Source organism: Herpailurus yagouaroundi, unplaced genomic scaffold (genome assembly GCF_014898765.1).
Source record: "Herpailurus yagouaroundi ecotype Mexico unplaced genomic scaffold, PumYag 355, whole genome shotgun sequence".
NCBI classification, from domain to species: Eukaryota; Metazoa; Chordata; class Mammalia; order Carnivora; family Felidae; genus Herpailurus; species Herpailurus yagouaroundi.
The window spans coordinates 5,079,214-5,091,381 of NW_024412572.1; the positions used below are offsets into that span (position 1 = coordinate 5,079,214).

Sequence of the window (12,168 nt, forward strand, 5' to 3'; positions counted from 1 at the left end):
CACCTGGCTGGGAGCAAGATGGGCAAGTCCCTTAGACCAGCAGGTGCCACCATTCTGAGAGCTGATGAGAATAATGATAGAAACATTTGCCAAGCACTCACTGGGCTCCAGGAACTGCTGTAAGTGTCTTACATGCTTCAGCTCCTCTAAGCCTCACAACAACCCTGTGAAGTAGATACTATTCTTATTTTCATTTTACAGGTGGGGAAATCGGAGCACAGAGAAGACAACTAACTGGCCCCAAGTCCCCCAGCTAGTAAGCTGTAAGCTGCAGAGTTGGGATTTGAGACCAGGCAGGCAGCTACAAATGAGGCCTCTCTGAAAACAAACCACACCCAAGATTGCTCTTGAGGCAAAAGAAGTCATGTGGGTGGAATTTTTATCTTCTGTTCCTACCTTTCCTCTTTCCAGGTAAAGTGATGGGAAAGGGATTCTGTAAGCCTCACTCAAGTAAAGTGGGGGCGACAGAATGGAGTGCATGCCTTATGGTGAAATTCAAGCCCTGTGGCTGGGATTATCTGAATTGGGATCAAATTATCAGCCCCCTTTAGATTATGCTACTTCTATCATAAGTAAAGTTCATCCTGCCCTAGTGCCTCTTCCCTCACCCTCCCCAAACATATCACCAAAATGGAACCTTTTGGGTACCCTTGAAAAGCCACTTCCAAAACCCACAGGGACCTCATTTGTTTGCAAACACCATGAAAACTGAATGCTCTTCTACATCCCCAACAATTTATCGAATTAGTTTATGTTGCATGACTAGTTTTCTGAAAGTTAACTCCTTTGAGCGTAGCCTCTGAGCATCTGTCCAAATCCCCCAGGCAAGGTGAAAACAAGATTCCCCCTCTCACTTCTTTCCTGTGCTACAGTCTGACATTTGATTGTTACATCAGCTAGTTCTAACATGATAGATAGACTACAAACCCTCTCCCCCAAAAAAACTCTGTGCTCCAAAGAAGAGACCCCAAAATTTATGAACTTCAAGTCTCTCATTCAGATGTCTTTGGTTTGTAAGTCTCCTAGACTCCCCATTCAATTACACGCCTCTGCTCAACTACCTAATGTAAGCCATCAAAAACCTGAGATACTCTGGCTTCAGATCAATATAATAGTTCCCTCGGTAAGGTTCCTTCTGCAAAAGAACTGGAAGTATCCCTCTCCCAAACTCCCAAACACATTGGCTTATCATTATTGACACCAAAACTCACATTCTGTTTGTTCTCTGCCCAAACTCATATTCCAGTTCTTTGTTCATGAGGCCAGCCCACCCCACCCCAGAGAAAATGTGTTCAAACTGCAGGAGCACCTGCCTTTACAGGTGGTCTCCCCACCTCTCCAGACCTGCATCCCTATTACATTGCTTCCTCTTTAAATCATCTTTACCTCAAACAGTACAACTCGTTTTTCTCCTTTCAATATTTGTTCCCTCCCGACTCTGGGTCCGCTCATGTCTTTCTGAAGCCGACACCAGAATCAAGGGAAGAAAGAAAAGCCAGCAGAAAGCCTTTGCCAGGCTCCAATAATGAGCTCTGTACTGCCTGCCCCTTTCCTGGCTGCTCATCAAAATTCTTTGTCAGTTCCTTCTAGATTTTCCCCAGCCTCTCACAAACACATTTCTTTCAAACTCTTCACCCTTTGTTCCACGAGTATTTACGGAGTGCCCACCTCATACAAGACCCTGCCTTTTGAGCCAGGGAGGATGCCAGGATTTGGAGAATAGGTCCCCACCTTCCAGAAACTTCCAGAAACAGTCTCAATAAGGAGACCTGACAATTATCAAAAGAAATGCTACAGAATCCTTCCCAAATGAGAGGAACAGGCTCCACTAGCTGCAAAAGTTCATGATGGGAGCTAAACCTGGAAGGGCAAGTGGAATGAGGGTAAGAGAGGGGAAATGGGAAAAAGGCTCTTAGTAGGGGGCCATGTGAGCAAGGACACAAACATATTTGAGGACAGTAAGTCCACTACGCAGCATGGGATGGCCAGAATAGGACCAAGGGAGTCTAGAGAAGGTGTACAAGAGGTCAGAAAAGTATGTGGGGCAGGGAGATCTGGATAGACCCAGGAAGCTTCTGAATACAAAGCTCAGAAATGTGTCTTGTAGACAGGGCCATCCACTGTGAAGCTAACCACTCCCCAACAAAACCAAAGCCAGGGGAAAGGTAACAGAGCCTCCCACCAACAGCCCTGGTGATTCCTCTGCCTGAGGAGGTCCAGCTGAGCCAGGCTGACTTCCTTTCAGTCTGTGGTCCCGGCCAGCAGGGAGAGCCATCTATCACTTCAGCAGCCCACGTTTATTTGACAAGGTCCTCTGGAAAGAGCTTGTGCCTCTCAGGCAGACCCAGCTGCCCGACCATTGCTGTCTCCAACTAGATGGCAGGCCATGCTGTCTCATAGGCCTGAGTTTCCTCACCTGTACAAGAGGGGTTTAAATAAGATGAGCTAAGTTCTTCTCAGCTTTGAAATGCTATCTTGCAATCTCTCTGGGGCCCCACATTCCTTCCTCCGTGATTCTGGGGTGTCATTTTTTCCTCTAATGTTCTCCTTCCTCTGCCTACTGCTTTCTGGCCATTGCTTTTCTCTAAAATAGCAATTTTTTTAAATATGAAAGAGTTCATTTATCATAGAAAATTTGGAACATACAGAAAAGCATAGAGACAATGTGAAATCATCTATAAACCAGTCATCTGGAGAGAACTATCATTAATGACTTGACCTATATCCCTCTGTCTTTCTACATATATACCTAATCACATACTTTTATTTTTAACGAAGGTAGCACCATACAGCACATACTGTTTTGAAAATTGCTTTTCTTTTCCACTTAAAATATATATATCTCGTTGAGAGTTCCATTTCCATTACTGATTGATAGGGTTGGGCTTGGACCAACTCTCCCACTGGGAACTAGAAAAGCTGGAAGCATATAACAAACTCTGAAGGCTTGTGAATGATGATCAAGGCAAAGGAATTTTGTCTGCAGTCATCTGAAAGAGAAAAGAAATCAAGAGAAAGGAGCCCAGAATTTGGGGCCTCTTTACCCCCTCAATACAATAGCTAGTCTGTAAGCAAAAGCAGTGACAGAGAGGCAGTTAAACGAATGAGCTTTCGGCAGTCTTGTGGGATCAGTATAACCAGAATGGAGTCCAAGTCCACTAGGAAGGAAAGAGCTTGGTAAACACCCCAGGAATTCAGAGAGGACCCCAAAGGGCTATGCTCTGATGATGAAGACGGAAGCCCAGCTTTGAATCATATCAGTTCTTGAGGGAATCAAAGTGACCTACTCCCAGATGAACTAACAGCCAGCAGCAAGCCCATATCCCCTCTGGAGGAAGATAACAACACCCAGAACCTCAAATTATCTCTATAGTTTTTCAAAACAAAATGTGTAGCATTCAGAAACATGTATATGGTAATGGGGCCTGGAGGACTTTCACTACCAGGTAGGATGGAAAGCTGTGGCAGACCGATGCCCCACAGAGTGCAATTAGAAAAGCAGATAAAATGCAAACATCTTGTTTAAAGGCATCATAGAGCCTGTGGGCCAGTAAGAACTACACAGGATACGACTCCAGGGAGGGAAGTGGCTGACCTGCAGGTGCTGCTTCTCCAGGGGTCTTTGTCAATTCTGTGGACAGGAAAATGCTGAGAATATTTTTCCCAGGTTGCAGGTCACTGATTCAGAAGTCTCATGGAGTTTAAGTGACAAAAACTGGAGACCTGAGGATCCTAAAAATATGTCTGATTTTTTGCCACAATACATTTGCCAAATTCTATAACTGCACAAGGCAAAAGGTTAAAATTCCCGGCAGAGAATTTCAGGCAGTTTTATGGAGCTAGAGACAAAATTAGAGTTTGGGAAAAAGGGCCCCAGTGAACATTCTGGAGACTCAATTGGAAACCTTGGAGGTCTAAGCCCCAGGGCCAAGAGCAAACCAGGGGCAGACAGAGCCTTACCAAACCACAGCAACAGCCTTGACTGGTGACTCAGTCTAGTCCCTGGGTGGACCACCTCCCACTCTGCCCTTTCCTAAGAGAGGAAAGGGCAAACTCTTCCTAATGTTGGTAACAGCTTCTGGGGTCTCTAAATAGTGTTACATGTAACAGTCCAGACTTCAATAAAAAATTATAAAGCATGCCAAGAAGTAGGACCATAGCACCAAAAATCATGAATAAAACAAATGAGAGAAACAGACCTACAGTTACCCAGATACTGGAGTTAACCAACAAAAACCATAAAATAAATATGATGAGTGCCTTTAAGGAAACTGAAGGGAGGATGGGGAAAATAAATGAAAGGATAAAGAATTTCACCTAAGAACTAGAATCTATTGTTTTAATAGAATCAAATAGAAATTCTAGAACTAAAAAATACAATATTTGAAATTATGAACTCAGTATCTGACATGAAGAACTCAATGGACTTTTTAACAGCAATTTAGAGGAGGTTGAGATTATGAACGTAAAGACACATCAATAGAAAAAATCCAAAAAAGATAAATTTTTAAATGGAAAATGTACAAAAGAGGATAAACCACTCGGAGCTATGGTCAGAAGAGTTAACATACATTAAAACATAGTCCCGTGAAGAAAAAAAAGAAGAAGAAATTGTTTTTGAAAAGATAATGGCCAAGAACTGATAAAGGATATCAACTCACAGGTTCAAGAACATTTTTGAATCCCATAAGTAAAATCATTCCTAAGTCCACTGCAGGAAAACTGCTGAAAACAAAAGAGGGAAAAATCTTAAAAGCATCAGACACATTACCTTCAAAGGAGCAACAATAAGATCTATATCTGACTTCCCACAGAGATGATGGAAGCCACAAGACAATGGAACGCTATCTTCCAAGTGCTAAATGAAATTAACTGCCAACCCAGAGATCTACACACACCAAAACTAGTTCTCAAAAATGACAGCAACATAAAGACATTTTTCAACAAATAAAAATGGAGAATTCATTACCATTGGGCCTGCCTTAAAAGAAATCTAAAAGGAATTTATTCAAGCAAAAGAAAGATGATCCCAGATGAAAATACAGAAATGTATGAAGGAAAGAAGAATAACAGAAAAGGTAAAAATGTAGGAAAACATAAATGAGTGTTGACTTTATGAAACAAAATAATATTAACATATTATGGAGTTTAACATAGATGTAGAATTGAAATGCATGAAGACAATGACATAAAAGGAGGAAAGTGAATAAAGATAAAATACTCTAAGGTCTAGCATTATTAGGGATGCGGTGAAAATAATAGTTTCTGTTAGACTGTAAGTCAAGGATATACATTTCTAGCCTAATTACTACAAGAACAGTAAAAGAATGTATAACCACCAAGTTAATAGAGGGGGGGAAATGAAATACTCAATATTTACTTACTCAAGGGGCGCCTGGGTGGCTCAGTTGGTTGAGCTTCCGACTTTGGCTCAGGTCATGATCTTGCAGTCTGTGAGTTCAAGCCCTGAGTCGCGCTCTGTGCTGGCAGCTCAGAGCCTGGAGCCTGCTTCGGATTCTGTGTCCCTCTCTCTCTGCCCCTCCCCCACTCATGCTCTGTCTCTCTCTGTCTCAGAAATAAATAAACATTAAAAAAAATTTTTTTAATATTTACTTACTCAAAAAGATAGTATACAAGGAGAGAAAAAGGAATATAAAACAGGTCAAATAGACAGCAAATATAGCAAATGGTAGATAAGAACCCAAGTATCTCAGTAATTGCCTTACATGTAAATGGGCAGATTACTAAATATAAATAGGTTAATGCAAATACAAAGGTACTAAAGATGTAAAAATGGATTTTTAAAAGCCACCTATCTACTGCTTACGAGAAGTACTCTTTAAATATGAGTACACAGAAAGGAAGTAAATAAAAGAGTGGAAAAGATATGCAAGCATTAAGCAGATGAAAGGTAGGATAGCTATTCTAATAGCAGAGAAAGTAGACTTTACAGCAAAAACATTACCAGGTAAAGATTTATTTAATTAGAAAGGAGTCAATTCACCAGACATTTACCACAATTCTAAAGCCATATGCATGCAATAACATAGCTTTAAAATATTTAAAGCAAAATTTGACAGAATTAAAAGGAGATACAAAAAATCCACACTCAGAGTGAGTTTGATACATCTCTCTCAATAGCTAATAACAGACCCAAAACATCAGTAAGAAAAGAGAAGATCCAAACCACATGATTAATAAATGAACTGATTGGCAAATGTAGAACACCATGCTTCCTTTTATATAATGTTCAAAAACAGGCCAGGTGATGTTATTAGAAATATGAGAGTGGCTACTTTGGAAGAGGGGAAAAAAGCTCATAGTTGTTGGAAGTGGGCATGGAGAGTTTCTGGGGTACAGGCAATGCTATTTCTTGACCTGGGGGTTAATTAGATGGGTATGTTCGCTTAGAGATAACTCTTAGAACTGGTATAACTCAGTGGAAACAGTTGAGTAAATATATTTGTGTAGTTGGAACACTACCTAGAGCAATAAAAAACCATCTCATCTATTTCATCAAAATGGGTAAATCTTAACAATTGTGGTGCGTGAAATTGCACATTACAGGATATTGCAATTTTTATAAATTATAAAACATAGGCTTTATATTTTTATGGAGATATATATAGTAAAATAATAATTTCTGGATGAGAAGGTATGTACCAATTTCAGAAAAAGAGTCACCTCTGGGGAAGTAATGAAGGGAAGAGTCTAAGAGGCTTCAGCTATACCTATAACCTTTTATTTCTTAAAACATTCTTAAGTAAATATGGCAAAATGTCAACATTTGTTAAATGTGGCTGGAGTGTATATAGATATTTGCTTTATTTGCTCTAATTTTCTGTACCAAATATTTCATAATTTCTGAAAGTTTTAAAAATTGGAAATATGTTATGCCAGCAAATATTCTGAAATAGCAATTTTTATTAGTTTTATTTTTTAATGTTCATTCATTTTCAGAGAGAGAGAAAGCACGAGAAGGGGAGGGGCACAGAGAGAAGGAGAGAGAGAATCCCAAGCAAGGCCCCACGCTGTCAGCACAGAGCCCAACGTGGGGCTTGATGCCACGAACCAAACTGTGAGATCATGACTTGAGCAGATATCAAGAATTAGACACTTAACTGACTGAGCCACCCAGATGCCCCTGAAATATCAATTTTTAATGTTTTTTTACTACTATAAATAGTACTGTGATAATAAATATTCTTATTTTAAATATTTGCGGTATCTCTAATTTCTTTGGAGACATTCCTAGACGTCAGATTCTTAGGTCAAAGGTTACAAGCATTTTAAAAACCTATCATGGATCTTGACAGTCATCCATTAACCCTTACAGAAGAATAGAAATCAAAACAATGCTTTCTTTCTGAGAGTGGAGAATAGTCAGAGACCCATTCTCAATCCAACTCACATGCCCACATTTGGCTGTATCCATTACCAAACACTTTTAGCTAATTTTCTTTTTTTTTTATTATTTAATTTCTTTTTTAAACTTACATCCAAGTTAGTTAGCATATAGTGCAACAATGATTTCAGGAGTAGATTCCTTAATGCTCTTTACCCATTTAGCCCATCCCCCCTCCCACAACCCCTCCAGTAATGCTCTGTTTGTTCTCCACATTTAAATATGTTTTTGTCCTCCTCCCTGTTTTTTGTATTATTTTTGCTTCCCTACCCTTATGTTCATCTGTTTTGTATCTTAAAGTCCTCATATGAGTGAAGTCATACAATTTTTGTCTTTCTCTGACTAATTTCACTTAGCATAATACCCTCCAGTTCCATCCACGTAGTTGCAAATGGCAAGATTTCATTTGTTATGATTGCCAAGGAACACTCTATTATATATACTTACCACATCTTCTTTATCCATTCATCCATTGATGGATATTTGGGCTCTTTCCATACTTTGGCTATTGTTGATAATGCTGCTATAAACACTGGGGTGCATGTGCCTCTTCGAAACTAATTTTCATAGTCTGAATCCATGATGAGAGTTCTACTGGTTGCCTGGAAGGAGCTAATAAGGAAAGGCCAGCTGTACATAATGAGGCTGGACTACCAGGGGACCCTGAGAGAGTGAGAGAGTGGTTATTCCTAACGGCACTGTGAAGGAGGCTACAGTTGACGACCTGGACTCTGATTGGACTCATCCCAGTGTGTCATTCCACATAGAATTCTGCTTGTCATATGGTTTTCTGCACATGGCAAGTTCATGAAGTCCCTGGGGCCCAGCTCCCTTCCACTGTGGCAAACCAGCTATTTCTCAGCAGAAGACGACTGCTTTTCTTTCACTCAATGCAGTGGAAAGGAAACTGAGAATTACTGGTAGAAGTTTCTCCCTCCACCCCCACCCCCAAATTCCCTGAAAGTTTGATACTGGATTTCTCTGAGCCACACCATTCCTGCCCCTGCCCCAGCTCCGCCATTCCCAACCTTGAAAACTATGTGCTCTTCTGCTCCTGTGTTTTGTGGGTTCCAGAAACCTAAGTATGCTGTGCACGGATGGTTACTGATGGGAACCCTATGTGGGGAGCAAGGAACCTTTGCAGTTAACCTGGAGAAACTTAGTTGGGGCAAAAAGGTTAGTTGGAGTGAACAAACCCATTCCCTCAAAGGAATGGCTGACAACTCTCAACTCCACTGGACTTCTGTCTCCATTTTAAAAGAGCTTCCCAGGGGTGCCTGGGTGGCTCAGTTGGTTAAGCATACGACTTCTGCTCGGGTCATGATCTCACAGTTTGTGAGTTTGAGCCCCATATTCGGCTCTGTGTTGACAGCTGAGAGCCTGGAGCTTGCTTCAGATTCTGTGTCTCCCTCTCTCTGCCCCTCCAACACTCATGCTCTTTCCCAAAAATAAACATTAAAAAGTTTTTCTTAATTAAAAAATAAAAATAAAAGGGCTTCCCAGAAGGCCATTTCCCCATCAGCAGCAGCACCTCTGCCACAATAGTTAGAGGCTGGAATAATTCAATGCCTGACCTATCAGATGGTGCCTTTGCATGACCCTCCTGGGTGAGAAGTAGAAGCCTCAGCTCCTCCTTCTAGAAGAAATGCCTAAATCGTCATGACTGACCCCCTGCTTTGGAACTAGATAGCTTTGGAGCAACGCACCATGCACTGGGCAGAGCAGGTCAGGTAGACTCCAACAGCGTCCTCCCGCACAGGGGAAGAAATTAAATAACCCCAGGAGCCTCGTAGCTGATCGATCTTACATAAGGGCAGGCAGCGTGGATGAGCAGCATAATGAAATCATAGCTGGTACTGAACTGGACACAGGCACCTATGGAACATTCCTGAGTAAACTGCTACATTTTTCATTGCTCAGTGACAGGGGGACACGCAGATGGACTCCTTCCTTCTGCACATGACAGTATTTCTACACATATAGCCTGCACAGTCTATAGCACAACATCATGGCACTGTCTGCCCCAACACCATTCTTGGCATGGCCTGCTGCCTGCTTTGGCTATAAACCATGGCTGAGCTAACAGCCAAAACCTAATGGGCTGAATCCCACCCTCCAAGATGGACACACACACTTGTAAAATCCTGCCATGGCTCCCTATTGCCTGCAGCCCAAAATCCAAGCTTGTTAGCTGGACATGCAATCATTTCAGGATCTGGCCCAAGTCTATAATTCTGGCCTCCCATCCTGCTGTGAGCCTCCTCTCACCCTGTGCTCCAGAAACATTTATCTACTTTCTCAATTTGCCCAGCATGCTTATGCCTCCAAACCTTTGCTCCTGTCCCTTGCTCAGTCTAATATACTTTTTCCTTTCTCTCAACCTAGGAAAAGCCTCCCATTCTTCCAGGCCTAGATAAAAAGCTACCTTCCACATAAAGCATCCCTCTTTCTTCAAGTTCAAATGTATCGGTCCTTCTCCTGGGCCTCTATTTGCACCCTGATTTAGGTTGTTTCATTCTGTTTTATGTTTTTGTGTGCTTATTTATTTGATAGCAAGGCATTGAAACATCTGCCATATACCAGGGACTGTGCTCCGCGTTGGGAATATATACACGGTCCCAACCTTGGGATAGAGAGGGGGAGATAGATATTCATATGGGTAACATTAAGGAACAACAGGCAAGTCAGATATGTCCTTTGTCTGCCAAAATCCTCCAGTGGTCTCCCACATCACTCAGAATAAAGGCCAGGGTCATCACTTAGACCTAGACAACCTTACATAGCCTGCCTGTGGTTGTTTCTTGAACCATCTCCCATCACTTTCCTCTCACTCATATCCCTTTAACCTCTGACCTTTCCATCATTCCTCTAACATCGAGCAAGATTTTTCCCCAGGACATTTGCTCTTGCTGCCTGGAAACCTCCTTCCTTCAGTATTTGTAGGCCTTGCCTCCTTCCTTCCTTCCTCCCTCCCTTCCTACCTTCCTTCCCTCCTTCCTTCCTTCTGGTATTTTGTCAAATATCACCTTCTCAGTGAGGCTTTTACTGGCCACCTATCTAAAATTCTCCCTCTCTTCCTGACACATTGTATTCTCCTTCCTGAGCATCTATTCCATTGTGCATATGCTGTTATGTGACTTCTTTATTGCTTGCTTATCGTTTGTCTGCTCCATTGGATTGCAAGCTCCACATGGGGTGGAAGTTTTATCTGTCTTATTCACTGCTCTGCCTGGGACAGTATCTGGCATGTCATAAAGATGTGTATTAAATACCTATTGAATTTATAAATCAAAGCATGAGTGGTTGCTACAGGAAATGAGAGCAAGAGCAAAGAAAGGAACAGCTCTGCTAAATCTCGCCAGAGGCCTCTCCACGGAGCCCAGAGAGCTCATACCCTGAGAAACCCAGATCCAAAGAAAAGCCTGTCTTCACTGACTTTTCTTGCTAGTATAATCGGCAAAATATAAAATAGGCTCCGTAACCTGATCCATAGCTAGTCAGTCAGCCCCAAATACATATTAGACCTCTCCAGTGGGCCAAGGACAGTATAGACTCTGAGGGCCCAGAGGTGAACAAAACAGCCATTCCCTGCCTTCATGGACCTTATCGGCTAACGAACAACAAATAAAGTGAATGAACAACATAATCGCACAGTATAACAAGCACCGGAACTCCTGCCTGAAGCACATCTTCCTGGAATTAAGAAATAATGTGGCTAAGTGGGCATGGGTGTGGGCTTTGGAATCACGCTGCCTGATTCAGTCCTAGTTGCACTATTAGCTGTGTGGCCTTGGGCCAGTTACCTACCCTCTCTGAGCTTTGGTTTCTCCCTGTGCAAAATGGGAACCTTAGCAACGCAATTGTTTGGGTTACTGCGTGGATTAAATAGGTAGCCCACGTAAAGAATTTAAAGCATCCTGACAAAGTAAAATGCCATGTGATTGTCACTGTTTCTGCTGACTATTGTTAGGGGAAGAAGGGCTCCGAGAGGTCCAGCACCGCCCAAGGCCATGCTGTATAAAGTCATTACATCAACTCACTGATAGGTATGCAGCTGTTTCCTAATTGGCCCGAATTATGCATGTGGTCAGTGGCTGGAGCAGGAAAAAAGCAGGCAGAACTTTTCCCTGCCTATGTAGGCCTTGGTCTAATCAGCACAGCAAATTCCTTCCTTCCAGCTTGTGATGTGATTGTTCCCTTGTGCAGAATGAGACTTGGGCTTGGTTGAGATTCCATAACTACGCGTCCATTATGCAGTGTACTGAGCAGCAAGCAGAAGATCACAAGGCCTGTCGCAGCTGGGGCTGCAATTAGCGCCCTCAGGGGCCATTGTGTCCCTGCTGCTCTGCGGCCTCACCCCTCCCTCCTCCAGCTCCCTCCCCCATGCCTACAACACAAATGGCCTGAGGACACTATGCAGCCACGGAGGACTCTGACCTGAGCTCTTGTCTAAACCCTTAAGCGGAGCCAAGTCAATGACCAGCAGCAGGTTTCTGACTGCTGGCCAGCGGCAGTTGCCACCACCCCAGCCACCCAGTTACAATGGAGTCTGTGATAGGGTGTGTTTCTGGGTGCCTTCCAGAATCACACAACTACCAAGCTCTGCCCTGCCCTTCCATTCCTTCCGACACTTTCTTCCCTTTCCCCTGGAGGTCCTTACCTTCCCCAGCAACCCGCCCCCCCGCCCCCCCACCCCCCCAGCCACCCCCCAGCCACCACCCCCACGCCCACACCACTTCAAGGCATCCTTCCTTTTTCTGGGT

General features: G+C 42.8%; 1 long non-coding RNA gene across 1 annotated transcript in view; it reads left to right on the top strand.

The window, feature by feature from the left end:
• LOC121022056 (uncharacterized) overlaps positions 1-7,010 on the top strand; it is an 82,037-nt gene extending 75,027 nt beyond the window's left edge. Inside the window, exons 2-3 of the long non-coding RNA XR_005786802.1 lie at positions 202-411; positions 6,961-7,010. This is a non-coding gene — a long non-coding RNA (uncharacterized LOC121022056). The remainder of the gene's footprint in view (positions 1-201; positions 412-6,960) is intronic.
• Positions 7,011-12,168: the final 5,158 nt, after the last annotated feature.